At 46.3% G+C, this 19613-nt stretch overlaps 1 long non-coding RNA gene across 2 annotated transcripts in view; it reads right to left on the bottom strand.

Moving 5' to 3' along the window:
- Window positions 1-19613, bottom strand: part of LOC107195382 — a 230687-nt gene that overhangs the window by 37991 nt on the left and 173083 nt on the right. The gene's annotated exons all lie outside the window — the stretch shown is intronic.

Genomic DNA, 19613 nt, shown 5'->3' with positions numbered 1-19613 from the left:
AGAAACATCAGGAAAAACGTGATGTGCACCTAAAGTGTCCACGGATCCACGGGAACGGAAAAGGCAGCGGTGTCCACGAATTCCACACTGCCTCGGCCACTGGAGATGTGCATAGAGAGCGCCGCAGAAGGCCTAGACCCCCTTCGGCTGCCTTCATGCTGGATTCATTACACTTCCTCCCTCTTGGGACTACTGCTTCTCTCGGACAAAAATCTTCCCTAATTAAGAGGCACCGTCAAAATAATCTTATGAAAACCAGCCCATTACTTAATTCTGTCTTTAGTCTTTCTCTTGATAGAAAAAGTATATGGTTTCACTCTCTATTTCGGGCCAGTTTCACCACCCCATGATGTCATATGGATGTAATTTGATAACAGAAGGCTGCATTTTAGGGATGGGGAGGTGTCTCCTTTCAGGAGAAAATGTTGTACCCTTGAAATTTCAGCTGTGAACATATAACCAAATGTCATTGATCATCTAATTTTAGCCGGCGGCTCGCAATGCTGCTGGCTTCGTCGCAGCGGCTCCTGTTACCGTCATTGACACGAATATACGTCGGAAAGAGAAGGGAAGTGATAAACCTGAAAAGTGAACTAACTGGATTAATTTAAGGCCTTGGCTTAATTAAAAATGATCTAAAATCTTTCACAACCAAATGTAATTTAATTTTTTACCAGCAGAATGTTTAAATATAACTGCTATTGCCTTTAAAACACTCCACTATCTTCGTGTTGAAGCACATATTTCTATTTTGATATACATCTATTTTTATCTTGATGTATATTGGGTCTCCTATGAAATGCAAAGAATCAGTTTAAGTAAAGAAGGTCTATTGCGTGGATATGCTATCATTAAAATCATATCTGCAAATCATAGTTGTAACTTAGGAGGAAAATAATCATTATAAGACATTTACTAAAATAAAAATGATAAAAAAAATGTACTGCCTCGATATAGCATTACGTTGGTAGTTTCATTTATGGAAAATTATGTCCCTCACTCTGCCCCAGGCACCTTCTAGCCGTTGTATGTTACCACGCTCTACGGTAACACAACAGAATGTGGGCTGGAGCCATTACCGAACAAACCAGAGAGCAGACCCAAACCAAACAGCGCACCATTACCCAATAACCTGAGCATGGCAAACGAAGGCACTCGAGTTTTAATTCTCTGTGTCTCGGAGCAAATCAGCTGAGTCTTTTTTAGGCCCATCCCAGGAACTTTCTTTTTTCTTTTTCCTACAACAGTACCCTTAATTATCTTGCCTCTTGACTTTCTGCTTTGCTAACACTCGGATGCTGATTGACATAATTACCCATTTTCTCTGATACTGGGTTCCTGAGCTTATGGAGGAAATAACATAATTGTCCTACGGACATGGGTAGATGTGACCTCTAATTAAGTTGAGTCTTTGAGGTTGATCAGCTGTCCCTTTTCCCTAAGTCGAGTCACCTTCTATTCTCCTTAGAAATTTTCAGATCTTTATTGCTCTATTCAATTTCCCAACTCCATACGTACCCTTGACTTAACCAAGAGAGCAGAAGTCAGGGAGTCAATGGTATCAGTACCCCTCCCCTTTCATGCTGTGAATAACAAGTATGAGATAAAGGGGAGAGTGACTGAGGGGCCGCTGGAGCTGCTCATGCTGCCTCAGAGGTCATGTTAGGGTTTGGACATGTTATTCAAAGAACAAGGGGACTGCAAGCAAGACGCAAGCAAGAGACTGGTGTTTCTGGTCCTGGGACTAGGGTCAGACACGCTGTAGAAGGAAGACATTTAGAGTGAGATCTGCCGCAGTCATTCCTGCCTAACTCAGTAACCCAGACACGCCGCTGACGTGAACCCATTCGTGTCATGGAATGACAGTCGATGTTTAGTTTACAAACGCTGTCCATGGTCCGACTGCCCCAGAATCATTTGGGAAACTTTTATAAGATAGAGATTCACAGGCCCTGTACTTATGACAGTCTAGTTCCATGAAGTGGGCTAAGATATTTGTATTTTTATAAGGTCTTAAACTGATTCTGATCCTTAGTTTTGTTTGAGGATACGGATGGGGACAGGGGCGTGGAGCTGGGCTCTTTGGAGCCACAGAAGATATGGTAAGGCAGGCAAGAATGTGGGCCAGATTCAGGGAAATAGATGGTGAAATCTATTCTCCACACTGATGCTAGTTTTTCTAAAACATAAACATAACCATGTTACATAGACACTTTCATTGACTCCCTATGACCCACAGGACGACTTCCCGCTCCTTAGAATGACAATAAAGCCTTTCGTGATCTAGCCCTGGTTCCCTCTGTAGCCCAGGTTTTCCACAGCCCATGTAGTTGTACCTAACTGCCCGGCATTCCCTGAAGGAGCTGCCACTTACGACTCGCAGAATTTAGACGTGCTCCTGCCTTAGAACAGAACTGCTCTCGTCCTCTTTTGTCTGTCCCAACTGTTTTGACGTCACTGACTCTAGGGAAGCTTCTCCCGCCCCCACCCCCAGGTGCTGGGTTAAGTGCCCCTACTATGTGCTACTCTCATACCCCCTGCTTATATCACAGCGCTTACATGGCACTGTAATTGCCCACTCACTTGCTAGTAAATTCTGAGCTCCATAATGGAGCTTTCATGGTTGCGATCTCCCTCTTTAGCATAGGCCCTTGTATGCTGCAAGAGCTCAAACTTTTGTCGAAAGTATAAAAGACGATGCTATGAGTAGCAGAAAGACTCGGGGGGCAGTCTAGGTTCCTGGAGGCATCAAACAGGAATCAGAGCAAAGCAGTGGGAAAAACGAGGGCTTCTGAAGTTCCGTGAGCACTGGATGTACAAGGCTGCGCAGAAACAGTGATCACACAGTGCAAGCTGCCCAGAACCGGGAAATGCACAGAAGGAAATGCAGTGAGCCCAGGGATCAGACAAGCCTCCAGGAGGAGACTAGCAAGAAAACCAGGTCCTGAGGCAAAATCCTGACACGTGAGGAAATTTGTTTGTTTGTTTGTTTGTTTGTTTGTTTGTTTAAATGAGCCAACCCAAGGATATGGTCCACCCAAAGACCAGAATTTCATCACGTAAGAGGGTGCACCTCATAAGAGAGATATGTTGAAACTGTGAGTAGACCGACCAGGTTACAGATGAAGTCAGTCCTTGTGTGAATGTTGGATGGAAGTAGAAGGTGTTCACCTGTACTTCAGAGATGAATTAATTGCAAACATGCCTGCAGTTCTCAATGAACTCTGGAGGACCCCTTGGCTTGCTCAGTGATTCATGAATGGGTACGATCCTCACCTACCTCCTCTTCTGAGAACCTGAGCCACTACTAAGCACCAGCAGGGAAGCATGCCAAGTCCTAAGGGGTCAGCAATTCCATAGATTCAGGACCATCATAAAAACAGAAAACAAAATGGATAAGGTCATCCACGTGAAAGACGATCTGCTTTGTATTATGGACACATTGTGGCCTTATCCTTTCTTTCCCCCCTCTCCGCCATTTCCTGTAACTGGTCTGTTTTGAGTGATGTATTGGGGAGAAGACCTGTGTCAGATATATTCAGCTGCCTGTCATGAGTAATTCAAACCAGTTGTGTTATTGCTTTCCTTAGCTCCAACTGACTCTTTGATGCTTTGGTGTCCATGCCAGAAAACCACCTCTTATAATCATCAGAGGCCAATGTTTTTGCAGAGGTCACTGCAAGCTAATTAAGCAAATATGTGAAAAATAGTTTTAAATGATCTCAATTAGCAGAGTGTGTGTATACACGTATCAGGCGTGGGGAGTGAGGAGAGACTTTTTAAATGATAACTGACTTGCAGAGTTAGTGATTTGGTACCGGAGAACTAAGCGTATGCAGCACCTTTGTGCATTCGTTAAGCTGGCATAACTCGACCTTTTGCTACAGGACGGGTTGTATTAGTTTGTGAAAATAAACATATAGAAAATGTCCAAAAAGATCACGGCTCAGAAATGGGAAAGACAGATATATAAATAATAATGGATGAGGATAAAAAGGTCTCAAAGAGTGGCACGTACAGAGAGTTGAAGTAATACCCAGGACAGAGTGACGCGTTACACCTCCGGGAGGCTACACAGATTCATGCCTTCGGTGCCTACTATGGAATGCCTACTATGTGCCGTGCACTGCTCTAGGGTCTCAGGATACACAAGGGAATAAAATCCAAAGAGCCCTGGCCTGGTGTACTTATATTTTAGGAGAGATATAGACGAGTAAATTATTTTTATGTTAGAAAGTGTTACGTATTTGGAAAAATCGAGTAGAGTGAGGAGGGTTTGGAGTCACGGAGGAAGGTTGTAATTTCAAACGGTGGTTAGCACCGGCTTCACTAAAGAGGTGACATTTGAGCAAAGAAGGGAAGAGGGTGAAGGCATTGGCCCTATGGATATTTGGGGGAAGAAGAAATAGCAGTGCGAACGCCCTAAGTCTGGGTATGCCTCGCCTATTTGCGAAACGGCAAGGGGGTCAGTGCAGTTGCCGCAGTGTGAACGAGGGAGAGAGTGTAGTCAGATGTGAGGTTTAGGGACATGAGTGGGGCCAGATCAGGTAGGGTCTCGTGGAAAGGACTTCTGCTTTTTTTTTTTTTTTTTTCTGATTGAGAAGGGATGCTACTGCAGAGTTTTGAGCAGAGAAATGACGTCATCTGACTTGTTTAAAAGGATTCCTCTGGCTGCTGTGTTGAAAAATTTTTTTTTTAAAAAACAGCATTGGGGCAAGGATGGAAGCAAGGAGGCCAGTGAGAACAGGAGTTAACTATGGCTCATGGTCCAAATTCAGCTGGTTGCTCTTTTGAAAATAAACCTTTATTGGAACACAGCTATGCCCATTTGCACTACAACGGCAGAGGCGAGTAATTGCCACAATGATTGTATGGCCTGAAAGGAGAAAATATTTACTTTATGACCCTTTATAAATAGCATTGCTGATCCCTCAGTTAGAATACTGCAGTAATTCAGGAGAGAGACGTGGTGGTGTCTCCAACCAGGGTGGTGGCACTAAAGGTGAGAGGTGTTTGGATTCTGGATATACCTGAAATGAAAGCCACCTGGACCCACTGAATGACTGTGTGTGGGAGAATAATAAAGAGAGAAAGCAAAGATGAGCCTAAAGTTTTTGGCCAGAATCACCGGACGAACATTCGAGATAAGAAAGTTGGTGATGAAGCAGTTTTCATGGTGAGATCAAGAATTAGAGCAGCTTAAACTCAACATCTGTGAGTTTTTAGATGACACCACGTGAAGGTTTTAGGAGCCAATTGAATATGCTGAAGTTTAGGAGAGATGTCTGGGCTAGAGATGGAAAACTAGCATAGGATGGTATTCAGGTGTGACCCTGGATGAGATTACCCGAAGAATGAATAAGAATAGTGAGACCAATAAAGCAAACCAGCAGTGGGGAGCTCTGGGAGCCGAGTGAAGAGAATATATGAAGAAGGACAGAAGGATTGACTATATCAAAGATTTCTAATAAGTCAAGGAAGAGGAGGACTGAGAACTGACCAATGCGGTTTTGGTAGAGTAGGCAGGAACAAAAGCTGGATTGGAGTAGTTATAAGTGAATGTGTTAGGAGAAGAAATGTAGAGAATGAATATAGAAACTCTTTCAAGGAACTTTGCTAGAAAGGGAAGCGAATTTGAGAACAAATAAAGCAGCATCAGGCAGAGGAAGTAGGGTTAAGTGAAGAATTTTGGTTTTTGTTTTTAAGATGGGAGAAATAATTTTATCGTGTGTTCGTATATTGATGGAAAAGGTTTGGTAGAGACAGAGAAACTCATGATTCAGGAAAGAAAGTGAGAGAACCGCTAGAGCGGTGTCATTAAGGAAGAAAGGAAGGGACCCAGTCTGCAAGAGGAAGGACCGACACAGCCGCATGCTCACACCCTTCCGGCTGCGGCGGGAAGTCAGGGGTACGGGTTCCGTGGGTAGACGGTGATGGTGGCGGGAGTCTATGGAAGTCCCTTTTTGTTTGTTCAAATTTTCTCAGTGAAGTCAGAAAAAAAGATCATCTGAGCGTAAGGGTTGTGGTGGTATGCTGTGGGTTTGAGGCAAATAAACAAACTGGCCATCAAATATGTGGTCCAGTGAACGGACTAGAAAAGTCTAACATTGTCATCAAGCAACATATGGGTTCACTTGAGGCTCATAATCAACATAATTTATCTTTAGTTCATTCTTCTGTATGAATGATGGCACAAATTAGGTAAAAGAATGGATTTACCCAGGGTCGTGGTCTTGCCAAGTGAGTATAACAAAGAATCGAAGGTATATACAAAGAAGTGAGTATGTTCATTAATCATGGAATTTAAGATTGAGCAAGGAAGAAAGAGAGGATATGAAGAAGGTTAGAGACAGTGAAAAGAAAGAAAGATCAATGGGTTAGAGATCCTGTGAAGTCAGAATTGGGGCACTAGAGGGAATGAACGAAGGGGTAGATGGAGGTTATGGTCAGAGAATGGAATGAATTCCACTGAGATTTGGAAGAGGTTATTGGTAATGGGAAAGTCTAGGGTCATGAACATGCAAATGAATGGCTGAGGCAGTGCAGAGGGCCAGATCACTGAAAGAGAGGAGTTCAAGAAACAGACACTCGAGTGTTGAATTGAATCATTGACTGCGTATATTGCATCTTCCAAGAATTAAGACATTGGCAGTATTGGAGAGATTAAAAGTGAGACAGGAGATAAAATCAGTGGGTTGGCATCAACAATGAGGGATAATGGGTAACATGACCTAACTATATGAGATTCAACCCCCAGAGTGTCTAGGGAGGAGACAGAGAGAACGAGAATGGTTTGGAAACGACAACGAGAAGCCTGGAGAGTATCTACTTCACATATGATTTAAATTTTTAGTGGAGACTCCAAGGATAAATTGTTGTTCTTGAGGCAGAGAGGTTGGGGAAAGAATATTTCAGGCATAGTGGATGGATGGCATTTGACAGCATGCACTAAGACACAGACTATAAGAAACGGTGAGTTTATGGATCTGGCTGGGGTATCAGTTTGGGGCATGGTGGCTGCAGCTGTAGAGACGCTGGGACACGATAAAGCAGGATGGAAGGAGATGAAGTTGCAGACATTTGTAGGTTGGGTCGGACTGTGATCGGTGTGCATTTGGATTTTTCTGTCAGCGAAAGGGACTCCCTCGGGTTTTTAGTCAGGGTGCTGATCTCGTCGGGTTTATTGCACAGAGGTAAATCTTGCTACGACGTGAAAGTAGTTGGAGATACAAAAGATAAGTAGAAGCTGCGGCAGTAATGAAAACGTCAGAGAAAAGGGCCTGAACTCAGCGCCCAGAGGAACAGAAGGGACCCTGGGAACATGAAGTCGGAGGAGCTGCTGATTGTCTGGATGTGGTTAGTGACAGAAAGAAAGGGATCGAGGAAGAATGGAAAGTTTCAGCTGTAGTCACTGGGTAGAATATGTAACCTTGTTCCAGTTGAAGGAATAAAGGAGGACAACCAGATACCTTGCTAGGCGACACGCCTTTTCAGGGGCAATCACCCCGCAGGCTTAGTGAGTACATACACCCTATTCTGTAGTTAGACATTTGTTTCTTTCGCGGAACTCAACATTTCTTAAAGTATCTTCAAGACTGGTGATTCTGAGGGACCAGTCGTATTCTTTCCTCTAACGGGTTTAGCCAATTTAGGAATAAACTCGGGAATCGAAGATCAAACACTAGTTCAGTACGTACAGAGTTCAGTACATATAAAGCAAGGCTGGGACCTGCAGCCTAAATAAGACTTCCCTGCATGCCCTGTCTTCCCCCACCCCAACAGGAGAGAGTCAGGTCTGAAGGGCTCATATTTGCCAAGACAGATACAAGGAGATCAGCAGTCTCCCTCGACCCCGGGGGCATGGAGAACTGACGGGAAAGGATTGACAGGTCTCCACGCTTTATGAAGCAGGAGTGAGAGAGGAGATAATGCCTGCTCCGCGAGTCCATCCCTTCTCCCAATCTCGATGAGAGAAGCTGCTGCTCTTCCTGTGGGAAGCAGGGAGTAAGAGATGGAAAAGGGCAGAAGTCCCTCCTTCCCCACCTGACCTCCCCTAGCAGTGGGATGGAAACTCGTGCTGAAATTCAGGCACGGAATAAGCGGCAGACCCCCAGCTACGGCAGGGCCTGCGTTAGACGCAGGCAAACTAAAATGCGAATGCGGTAAGGAATCCGGTTATACGTGGGCCCGAAAGGGAAGTCGGTGCCTCCCTGGGTACAAATGCAGAGCCCGGGCACGAAGGGCAATGGAAGCCGGAGGACCCAGAAAATACGCTGGGTCACTAGTCCCGCTGGGGGTGACGGGGAAGGTGCAGCACATGGGTGCGAGGGCGCCTCATAAAACTCGCGTGCGAGCGTGCGGCTGAGAGAGCGACCGACTCTCGGGCATCCTTGGCCTTGTTCTCAATCCTCATTTCACTGGGGGAGCCACCACTTGAGCTGGCAGGGGTCAGGGTCTCACTTTTGTCCAATCAACTGTATGACATATCTGCGAAAGTTCCATCGTCTCCACTCCAGCTGTGGGCTAGAGTTGAGGGACACACCTGAAGGAGGTAGAGAGTTGGGAAGATAACCCCAAATTACCTTCCGTGCCTGAGTGTCTTCAGGGACCGAGATCGGGAAATAATAAGAAAACTTAAAATCTTGTAACATGTCCGTGCTACGCACAAGAGATGCAGTTAAAGGGCCTCTTTGTAGGAACTCTTAAAGGAACGACGTGGGAAGGGAGCCAGCACCTGCACCGGAGACCTTAGCAGGAAGAAGAAGGCTGCGATTTTCCTGCGCCGCTGGATTAAACACGTAGACAGAAAGGATTTGGGTCGTCGCGAGAAGAACAGAAGGATGTCATGGAAGAACGTCTGGTTCTCCTAGGCCCTGTAGGAGAATTCGTCAAGAAGGAAAAAGGAACGTGGCATTCAGGCCGTCTGCGTCTGCCAGATGTTCCCTAACAATGTGTATTGTTAAAACCGAAATCTCAATTATGAGAACCGGGCCCACCAAACAATGAAATGCCCAGTGTCCTTTGAGTCCATTCATTAGGCCCTTCTGGGTGTTGCTCTGGGTCAAGCTACCGTTCATTAATGTGAAATGTTCGTTTGCCTTTGGACCATCAGCCTCCTGTTTCTGTGGCTCAGAAGGACCCCTTCGCACACCGTCTGCCCTGATGGGTGACTGCTCAGTACTGACAGCATGGATGTGGCTTCTCTGAGTCAACGTGCCGTGCCTGGGGGAGGTGAGAAGTCAGGGACAGCTGGTCTCAGGCAGGCAGCTGTTCATGGGCTAAACTTCACATAGGCCAGGCCCTTCATTCCGCATCACAGGGGTGACATTTCGGTGGCTGCTAATCTGAGGACAGGGTCCAGATGGAGATTAACGAAGAACCCTAACCCCCTCTGGAATGTGGGCAGATCCCGTGGCCGTACGCCTTGGCTCGAGAAGAGGTTTAAGGGTCCAGGAGCCCAAGCTGTCTGAAGTGGAACATTAGGCCCTTGGCTAAGGAAAGATGAGCACTCTTAACACAGGCCCCGGGGCTGCTGCGGACGCTCGCGGCCTCCTTCCCCGACGGGTTCGGCCGCGCGCTGATCAGGAAGGGGGGTGAGGCCAGGCGAGACTCGGTGTGCACAGAGGAGGATGTGAATTTTACTTTCCGTGGGAAATTATGATGAATTGCTTTTAATCTGGAATGTGATGACCATGATCCCTCTTTCAGAGAAGCATACAAGGACTAAGTTCTAATTGTTGGTGTTAACTTTCCAGACTTTTCCAATGAGGAAGAAGGACTCGATTCATTCGTTCAGCTGTTCACTCATCCACTAAGCTGACAAATATCTATTTGGTGCCTTGTACATGCCCAGCATCATGCTCGGCACTGGGGACACAGGGGGAGCAAATCAGATTTAACTAACCTTCCGTTTGGGGAAGGGCAGACGTGAAATGAACATGCACTGAAGTAAACAATAATTTTAAATGTGTTACATGCCACGAAGCCAACACATAAGAAAGAGAGCAATGGAGGTGGCAGTGTCTAATTTATATCCGAGGACCTAGGAAGGCCTCTGTCCTCGGTGGTAAATCCTGGATTCTCTGGGGTTCTACTCGGGGTGGTTTACGAAATCAGCGCCGCAATGAGCGTCTGTGATGGGGACCCTATAAAATTCAGAGGCTGAGAGTGGATTGGGAAGGGGAGGAAATTCCCTCCCTTTCTGCGCATGCTCCACACCGCACAGAGTCAGAATATACGGTTCGCGGCTTCACCCTCCGGCTCTACGCACAATGGTTAGCCCGTAGTAGGAGTTCAGTACATGTTTGTTGAATCAATGAGCGATTTAAAAGCTGACATTCTCTGCGCCTCTGCTTCTGTTTGAATGGATCAGGGCAAAGCTGGAAGTAACGAGGCAGATCAGACTCTGGGAGTTGTGACCTACAGCACATGGGAACAACTTGCAGGCAACACCAGGAAAAGATCCTGAAGACGAAAGTCAAAGACCGTTGCAAGGAAAATGAATCGTCTCATCACTGAGGCCTGACGTTTAGGACGAGGCCGTAGCTCGCTGCCGGGAAAGCGGACTGTGCCTTTCTGCAGTGAGCTCGGAAATGTGGTGGCGTTGGGGGGCGGGGCGGGGCACGGGTTCCGCAGTCTTTAGACACAGGTTCGGTTCCATTTTTTTCTTGCTGTCACTATGCCCTCCACGCCCACAAAGAGTCTTCATGCTGTTGTTCGATTGCTCACCTCTAATGAGCAATGAAATCCCGATTTCTTGTCAACTCACCAGATGCTGCCAAGGGAGCGCCTCCAGCCGTTACCCCTCAGCTCCCCAGCTCAGGACGAATCCTCTCCCAGGCACGGCGAAGACTCTCCCAGGGCGCCGGTACTCCACGGCTAGAAACAGGTATTCTTTTCATCCCTCTATCTCTACGACGAAGTCTAGTAAGCTCTTCTCAGCAACCTCTGACTTTCCTGAGCTGCGAGGTTGCCCCGGGTTCCTGGCCCAGGAGGCCAGATCCCTGAACCTCAGCAGGCTCCGGGCTTCCCGGTTCAGTCGCAACCCCACCAGCGGCTCCTCTTCCTGCTCCCTCTGCCTTTCAAACACCTTCTAACCCGCACATCCTACTTCCCTTTACCTGATCGTCCATCCGCTCTTCATTCATGTTTCCGAGCCTCCAGCTCTCCTAGTGCCCACGTGGTCCCCTCGCCGAGTGATCCTGTCAGGAAGCTCTGGCTCATTACAAGGTGAGTGAGCCTTAACCCCGCACTTCCACATGGCCTCACGCTATTGCTGTGATTGCATTCCTTGTCTACAGTAGGCCAGACGAAACACGTGCTGCGAAGGTGGGTACGTTTTAAGCTGGTTTCCACGACAGACTTGAACAGAGAATGAGCGAGGTCTCCTTTAGGACCTTTGCCACCTGTCGGCCCCTTCCTGGAATGGGATTTTCTGATAGTTAATATTCCTCAGTCAGATGACATAAAACGCCTGCTTCTGGATCTTGTTTTAAGGTCTTCAGACCACGTAGGTGATGATTTTAGTGGGAACTATAATAAAACCTCGGCATTTTACTTGATAATCTCAAGGGAAATTGAGAGTAAGGGTAGGGGGGTAAGTGGAGACGGTTTTATGTAATAATTAGAGCCATCATTTGTTGAGAGACTACGTTGGACCAAGTACTACTGGTTATTTTATATGTGTACTTTTAACTACATGCAGCCAGAGATTTTCAATCCAGATATCCCTGGATCCTATTTCCTAGGTTATTTTTCTGTATGTGATATTAGAGCATCAACCTAAGAATGCGAGAAATTTCGGTTCAAGTTCTTCCTCTTCCGTGTGGTTAAGAATATTAATGTCTTAAAATAGGAATGAGAACGATAATACCTACTTAATGGGATTGATGTAACATGAAAATAAGATGTTATCATTAAAGAGTGAATGACGGTGACCATTCTATAACAGACGCTCAGTAAATGAGAGCAGTGGTGCTAATTTTTACCTAAATATATATTTCTGGCAAGACAACCAGGTCAAGCTTGTGGGTATTCATTTTCTTTCTTTAAGGTTTGCAAATGAAAAGTTATACCACAATTTATAAAGGTTCCGAGTACTTCAAAATAATGAACCTATGGGAAAAGTGGAAGGGAAAGTCAGTAAACACACACACACACACACACACACACACACACACACACACACACACACCCTCAGGCCTTCAGATGGGGTCTTTAACTGTAGACCAAGGTTCACTGACAGAGCCCTCTTACCACAAGAGCATATGGTGAGCATTTGAGAGACGGGAATATATATCCTTCAGAGAAGCACTTAAGTTCTTGGGAATTTGGGAAGAATAGAAAAAGAATGTCTTAAAAAGAAGGAGAAACGAGAAAATTAGGGAGACTCTCAGTGGTCTAGTCTGCGTTCAGACCTCAGAGCTGAGATGCACTGCGCCGCCCCACGACCTGGAGAGCGTGGAGCTGCGTGCCCTTTAATCCGCGACCACTGCAGATCGAGTTACTCCTCTGAAAGAACTTTTCTTCCTCCAGCCAACAAAATGAATTGAAATTGATGTACTTAATTGTTTTCTAAATTGCAATTTTTCTCCCCCAGATGTTTTTTATCAGCGTTGAGCCCAGTGGGCTCTGTCAGTCACACGGGAGATGAAGTCATGTGGTAATAAAAGAGAAGGGGTTGGGGGAGGAAGGGACATGTCATACAGTACATTGTCTAATTGAAAAATGTGCTACATAAATGCTGACCTCGGAACCTCCCCCTCTCAAGGGTGGCTCATGACAAACAATGCGCACATCTTCTGGCCCGCAAAGGTCAGGATTCTCCCGTTCCTCCGTTATTAATTCAGGTCAACACAAGAGCGTCCTTCCTTTGCCTTCCCTGGGCGAAGTCACTCTACTGGATTGTGGTGCAAGGCGACGAGAATCCAAAGGGAACGCTTAAATGCAGAGGGGCGAGAGGGTGGGGTTAGGGTGATGAAGGCCGCCTTAGAACTAACGTCCCACAGGGGAGAACGAGACCCAGCAATAACATCCACGGGTGCGTCTGAGACCCAGGTGCTAACGATAATCCGGTCTGAGATGGAGGGGGGTCTAGTGGGAATATGGCGCTTGGGAAATGTGGCCAATCTCAGGTTCGAGAAATGCCGAAAACGCAAGCGGCGTGGAGAGAGGACGGCCCGGAGGGGAGGGGGGCGCGGGGTCGCAGATGCAGGACGCGGTCAGCATCTGGGAGAGACAGGACGACAGGGAGAGAGCCGACGCTCACAAACAAAACCCAAGAAGCGACAGGAAGACCCCTCTCCCAGCTCCCCATCCCGAAGCGTGCAAACTGGCTTCGGTCCCAAGCTGCGGGTCCAGAAGGTCCTCAGGGTCTTCCTGGGCCCCCGCCTACCTTCCTTCGGGCTACGCTGGACCCTGACTGCACTGTTTCTTCTTGGACTCTGTAGGAAATGACTTGTAACCAACGGGATGGTCACTGAGGGGCTTCTACCAGCCCCCGCTGTCAAGACGACCTCCCTCTTCTACTGGGGAAAAAGTTTCTTTCCTCTTATCCTGTCATCATGAAGGAGGAGGACACCTGGTCATTACAGAAGAAACCCAATGAATCACTCATTTAATTTTTTACTCGTTCACATTTGACTAAAACAAACTCCAGGGACTTCTCCAAGTTCTTTGATTGCACTGGAATCTTAATGAAACCACCACTTCTTTGAAACATGAGGACTATTGCCCGAGGTTTACAATCCTCTGTAACTTTCTTTGTAGTGATATTTGGAGTCACTAGATTTAAACTGCACGAGAGTCAACCGTATGCTCTGGTATGAAGCACCAAAGACTTAGGGAGAAAATCACATCGTAGTCAGACACAGGTGGCCGCGGGCTCACGGACCTCGACCCGCTCCTCGGTCCTCCGGATGAGCAGCACCGCCATCGTCACCGGCACTGCCATCGGCACCTCTCGTTTCCCCCGTCTCTGTCCCTCCTCCTCGTTCCCTCCTATGCTCCCTCCTCACCGTCCTTCTTGTCTCCACCTCCTTCTTCCCATTTCTTTCTTGCCTCGTCTCCTCTCTTCCTTTCTTCCTTTGCTCCTCCTGCTTTTCTTTTTCTTCTTCTCTCGATGTCTTTCATTTCCTCTTCCTCCTCCTTCGATTTCTTCCCCATGCCTGCTTCCTCCTTTTTTTCTCCACGTTTTTTGTTTTAATTTTGTGCCAAGAGTTAGAGAAGCATATTACTTATGTCATCTCAGTAATAGCCCTAGACATTATTTTTAAGTGAAGAAATTAGGTTATCAGAGAAAATAAGTCATTTTCCCATTTATATAGCTAGTCAAATATCACTCTGGGTCTCTGATTCCAAACCCATCCATGCTTTTAGTAAAAGTCTCTCTAGGAAGGAGTAGCAAATATCAGGGGCAGAAGGAACCAAATAAAAATATAATTAAAGTTTAAATTTGTAATTTGAGGGAAAAATAATTTTGTAGTTGTGAAAATTTGAAGTCAACTGAAGATAATTATGGTGTTATAAGTAAATAGTTTTTAACAGAAAAAATCTATAAAGAAGAAATCAAAAATATGAAAATACTTTGAAATATAGAAAAATCTTTTTAAGTATAAATAATTATTAGACCTCAAAGATGAATGAATGTGCTTTTAGAAAGTTCTCAACATTCCTTCTGAAATGCACATTTGTATTCTCAAGTAGCAGAAGACCAAATTACAGCTGCTTTACCTTCTTACTAAAAGAAGCCTGGAGACAGCCTGTTCCAGGGCAGTGGCAGAGGCTCGAGTCAGCCCTCCAGGCCCCCCATTCTGTTCCTCTTTTCATGCTACCTTTGTCAGTATGTCGGCTTTTGGTCCTTGGCCTGGTCCCCTGTTATGCTATCGTGACTGCCACGCCCCATCATCTCATTCTCACCTCATTATGTTTAGGGATGGAGGGGAAGAAAAGTTTCCTTGTGAGATCTCTGACTTTTTCTTTTTTTAAAGAAAGGCAATAGCTTCTAGAAGCTTCTCCCATTCCACGCCCGCCCAGCAGACTTTCTCTTACATTTCCTTAGCTAGACCTGGGTCACCTGCCCACCTCTGATCGCTGACAAAGGGAATGGACTGAGGCCAGAGGAGGAGCTAAACGTCTTCAGAAGTATGGAATATCTGCTTGCTACGTGAATATGTTGAGTTTCACTCGTAGGTAAGAGGGAAAGAAGGATGTCGGGTAGACAACGACCAGTGCCCGCGAGACCTATCACCTTATTTATCCATTTCACAGAGGAAAGTGTCGTCCCTGAGCCCCCTCAACTGAGAGCAGGACCATAAGGACTGTTTTGCCTTAAGGGAACAAAGATGGTGGGGAAGCCAGGCTCCTGTGGAAGATTCTGGTTAGTGTGACCCCTTCCTTCAAGCTTTCAGATATTCTCTTCTAATCTAAACACTGAGAGAACTTTGGGCAGGGCAGTGGGAGAGGATGATTCAAAATTAAAGAGGGAGACGAGCTTTATGTTTTTGAGCGAGGGCATGGCCAAGTGAGGGGTAGGTATGCAAGTAAGTAAACACGTGTCGCTAAAGATGGATGGAGCTTTACACGTGGCACCGTGCATGAAGAAACAGAGCTGACTACGCTATGACAAAGGGGTGAAGTCGCCGTGGGCTCTGGAAAGGACTGGCACATTTAGAAGCAGCATCTTCAGAACAATCTAATATCTCAGATAGCTAATAATTATTATTATAATAATACTAATAAACAATAATAATAATAATATATAAGGCTTCCTTCAAGTCAGGTACTGTCCTTAGCACTTTACCTATATTAAGTCATTTGACTATTGTGACTGCATAATGAGGTAAGGTCTGTCATCATCCCATTTTTCAGATGAGGAAACTGGCACGCACAGGTTAAGAACTTTCCCAGCTTACACAGCTCGTAAAAGGCAGACTTATTTTGCTGTTGTGGTTGGTTTCTTACATTTTTCTAATATATTATTTATACACATCTGTTTTATGTGCAATGATTGGCTCTTTTAAATCATCACATCGAGAAGTCTAATAACATCTCTTTTCTGAAAAATAGATTCAGGAAAATTTGGATATTTATGCACTTCATTCTTAAATGTAAGCACTCATTACTGACTTCATCAAGGAGCTGTCTCGGTCACAATCACATCATTCAAAATGAACATCAACTGGGTTAAGGCAACGCAAATGGCCTGAAGTAAATCAAAGGGTTTTCTGAACAACTAATCTATGTATTCCACTTGTATTAGAGCAATAATTTGTATGGCGAAATATGGTAATATCCCATCGCTCCTAATGACTGCCGGTATGATGGGGTTTTTGACACTTAGGGTAATTACACTGAGCATGAGTAAATCACTGACTCGATCCAATGGAGGTCCATCCACTGGGTCCTTTCCCCTCCCTCCCCTTGTACCCGGCCCACCGTGATCACATCTGCGGTTGGCGTGGAACAGCCGTCTCTTGGTGGAAAGGCACAGTTCCCTGGCAATGTCTGTGCTTTTGATAATCGTGGCCTCTTCAACTATTTCCCTTTAACCTATTCGATGGCCAAGTTCGCTTGGATCAATTTCAGAACCACAGCCAAATATTTTCAACCTGGCAGGCATACCTTTTTCCCTTTTTATCCACTCAAATCTGTAATTTCATTACATTACTACCAGCTGGAGCATTCACCAATCTAGTTCAAAGCTTCTGAGATGTCTTTGAAGGAGCTGTTCCTTGTTAAATTCTATGCAAACCTTGCAATGGAGCAAGGCCCGGCCCACCAGCTCCCGCTCCTCGGCGAGCAGCTGGTCCAAAGCTAGTGGCTGCTGAGGGTCCATCTAACTGCTACCATCTTGTCAAGGCCAAAGCCAGAATTTAAACCATGTAGTCTAACTCTAGAGTTTGCATTCTTTACCCCTACTCTTTGTCATCTCTCTAGAATCTGTGCTTTTAATCACTCAAGTACAGTACTGAGTTGTGGAAGCATCATACATTCATAAGTATAGCTAATGGAAAAAACAAGACCGTGTTACAGGGTCGAGGAGAACAGGACATACATGGCAACGTAAATTGGAATCTTTGGAGAAAAAAATGAGGATCAATTATATTTTGAATGCAAACATGTTTGAGGGGGAGAAATCTGCAGAGAAATAATCAGACACGTTTCAGGTGCTAACCGACTGAGTTCTTCAATTTCCCACCCGCGAGTGGAGGGGGTTGATGGGAGCTGCTGTCCTTTGTTCAGGTCGCCTCTCTGGTTCATGTGAAGCATGACAGCACGACAAGCCTGCGCCACCAGAGTACCTGTCGTGACGCGGGGCAAGTACTTTCTGATATCCCAGACACCTGCAGCAGGACAGGCAGCGGGGCCTTCATCTTGGTGGCAATTCTTGTCTAACCGGGGATGTAGCCCTCAGTGACAACTTCTGCCTATCGGATGATGGATGTGACAGTGGGCCAGCTGTCCAAGGTCTTGGGGCAATACCAGGATACCTTTGAGGCTTAATTCACAATGTAGTGGTTCCTTCTATTTGTCATATGTCAGGGCAGAATGTACTTTTGTAACCTTGTTTTCATGGCCAGGTGGTGAAAAGCATCCTTGGGGCAGCTATTCAGTTATCCTGAATTAACGAAGAAAGATGTCAGAAGTACTTTTATATAAGGATCTGCCTGAAGGTTAGATGGAACCATGGAAATCCATGACAGTGTGTCCCAGGCTCCATCTGCATGCACTCAAAGCATTTTAATGCATCTCATTCAAATCTTTCTCTCTGCAGATGAGAAAACTGAGCCCCAGAGAGACTAAACAGTTTACCACATTAGCGCGGGGACAGCTCGTGCCGTAACACAAATCATTTGACTGAGGATCCCATATCTCGCCTGGCTTGGATCTTTGACGTTCTCTGGAAATGTGAAGATAATTATTACTGGGACAAATAGCGAGGAACAACTTCAGGAACTTGGACTAGGGCAGAGGGGAATGCAAATCAGTTTGACTCAGACCTTTGCTTGAAACTGGGGCTTATTGGAACGGGAGGCTCCACGTCTTTGAGTGAAGTCCTTTTGGGAAGAATGATCTTCTCACCCACATGAAAGTCAGGAATTCTTCCATAAGCACTTAAAAACTTCTATCGGGGCACTCGAAGAGGTCGTTTACCAAATCGCTCCCTCACTGTTCCCACCAAGAAGCCAGTGCTTTAACTTAGAGCAGTGATTTGGAGAACCGTCTGGCCCGAGGTCAAGCTGCTTTCTAAACGGAGCCATTTGCTTTTCTTCTTGCGTCTCTTTTCCCTTTACCATTCTCTGGGATTTTACTTTATTTTTAAATGAAAAATTGCTCTGTAATGTTGATGGGTTTTTGGTTAACAAAAGTTTTTTTTTTTTTTTTTTCCCCCAAATACAAAAGAACAGGTAATGAGAAGGAAAGCCTCACGGGAATGCTGACCCTGCCTCTTCTAGTTCTCTGCTCTAGAGACAAACTCTGCGACCCACTTGCTTTCCCGTACGACGTCTGCTTAAGTGTACGCTAATCCACGGCTGCCTCCTTTTATACACACGGCAGCACGTTATGCTCGCTGCATCGCATCCTGGCTTTCTTCACCGAATGTTTCTTAAAGATACCTATCCGTATGTGGTATTTACTTCATTTCTTTTAACCAGACTCAAACTTTAAAAGATCGAGGAAACATAGTCTTCTCTTATTGTTACCGTTCTGTCTCTCTAGCGCTTGTCACGTGGCCACGTCCTAGGGGACGAGTGTAACACAGAGCACGTGAGTCAGTCCAGGACGGCCTGCTGCTTTTCGGCCCAAGAATCCGGGAGCCCCTCTCCATCACGTTCCTGGGTGACTGTCCTATAATGTAATTATCTGTCACTTTCTGATTCTCAGGTGACCTGAGACAAAAGTGTCGCTGGGGTCCCGAGAAGCCAGCCAGCCTTGCACTGGCCTTCCTGGCTGCTCTGTCGGTGGACAGCTGCGCCCCAGCCCGAGCTCTCCCTGAGGAGACGTGGGTTTTACTGGCGGCAGAGCTTCAGCTACTCAGCGGAATGTCTTCAGTTCTGCAGCGTCAGGAGGAGCCAGGAGGCTGTGCTCCGAGGCCAAGGGAAACAGAGCTTCAGACTCCAGACCACGACTTGGCGGGGCCGTGGGGCCTGCTGGGTCCAGGGGCAGCTCCCCCGCAGCCCTCACCCCAAGCGCTCTTTCCCACTAAGAGTTAGAGGAGCATGAGTGACTCAGGACACCTGGTGCATGCATGAGCACACACCGCGGCCTGGGGAAGTGCACCCCAGCCTCGCTTTGACCTAAGAGGAGAGGCGAGTGCCCCCCTCCCTGGCAGGGAAGGAAGGAGGCGGCGGCCAGAGTCGAATTCAGACATCTCAAGTCTCAGCAGAGGCCTTGGTCTGCGCTTAGACAAATAATCTCGAGGAGACCCAAATCCCCTGTTCACTGTGAAAACAGACAGTGCCAGAGAGAGACAGAATTAAATTGTTTCTCTTTCATGGCAGCTGAAGTGTAAAAACCGTTCTATTCCGACCTTATGGTCGGAATATCCTGACACCTCATAAATTACGCTGAGGGCTCGGGGCCGGACGGCGGGGCGGCCGCGCACGCAGCAG

The sequence above is a fragment of the Pteropus alecto genome, unplaced genomic scaffold, assembly GCF_000325575.1.
Source record: "Pteropus alecto unplaced genomic scaffold, ASM32557v1 scaffold101, whole genome shotgun sequence".
Classification (NCBI taxonomy): domain Eukaryota; kingdom Metazoa; phylum Chordata; class Mammalia; order Chiroptera; family Pteropodidae; genus Pteropus; species Pteropus alecto.
Note: the sequence above shows the minus strand (reverse complement) of the source record. Positions and strands in the feature narration are given on the sequence as shown.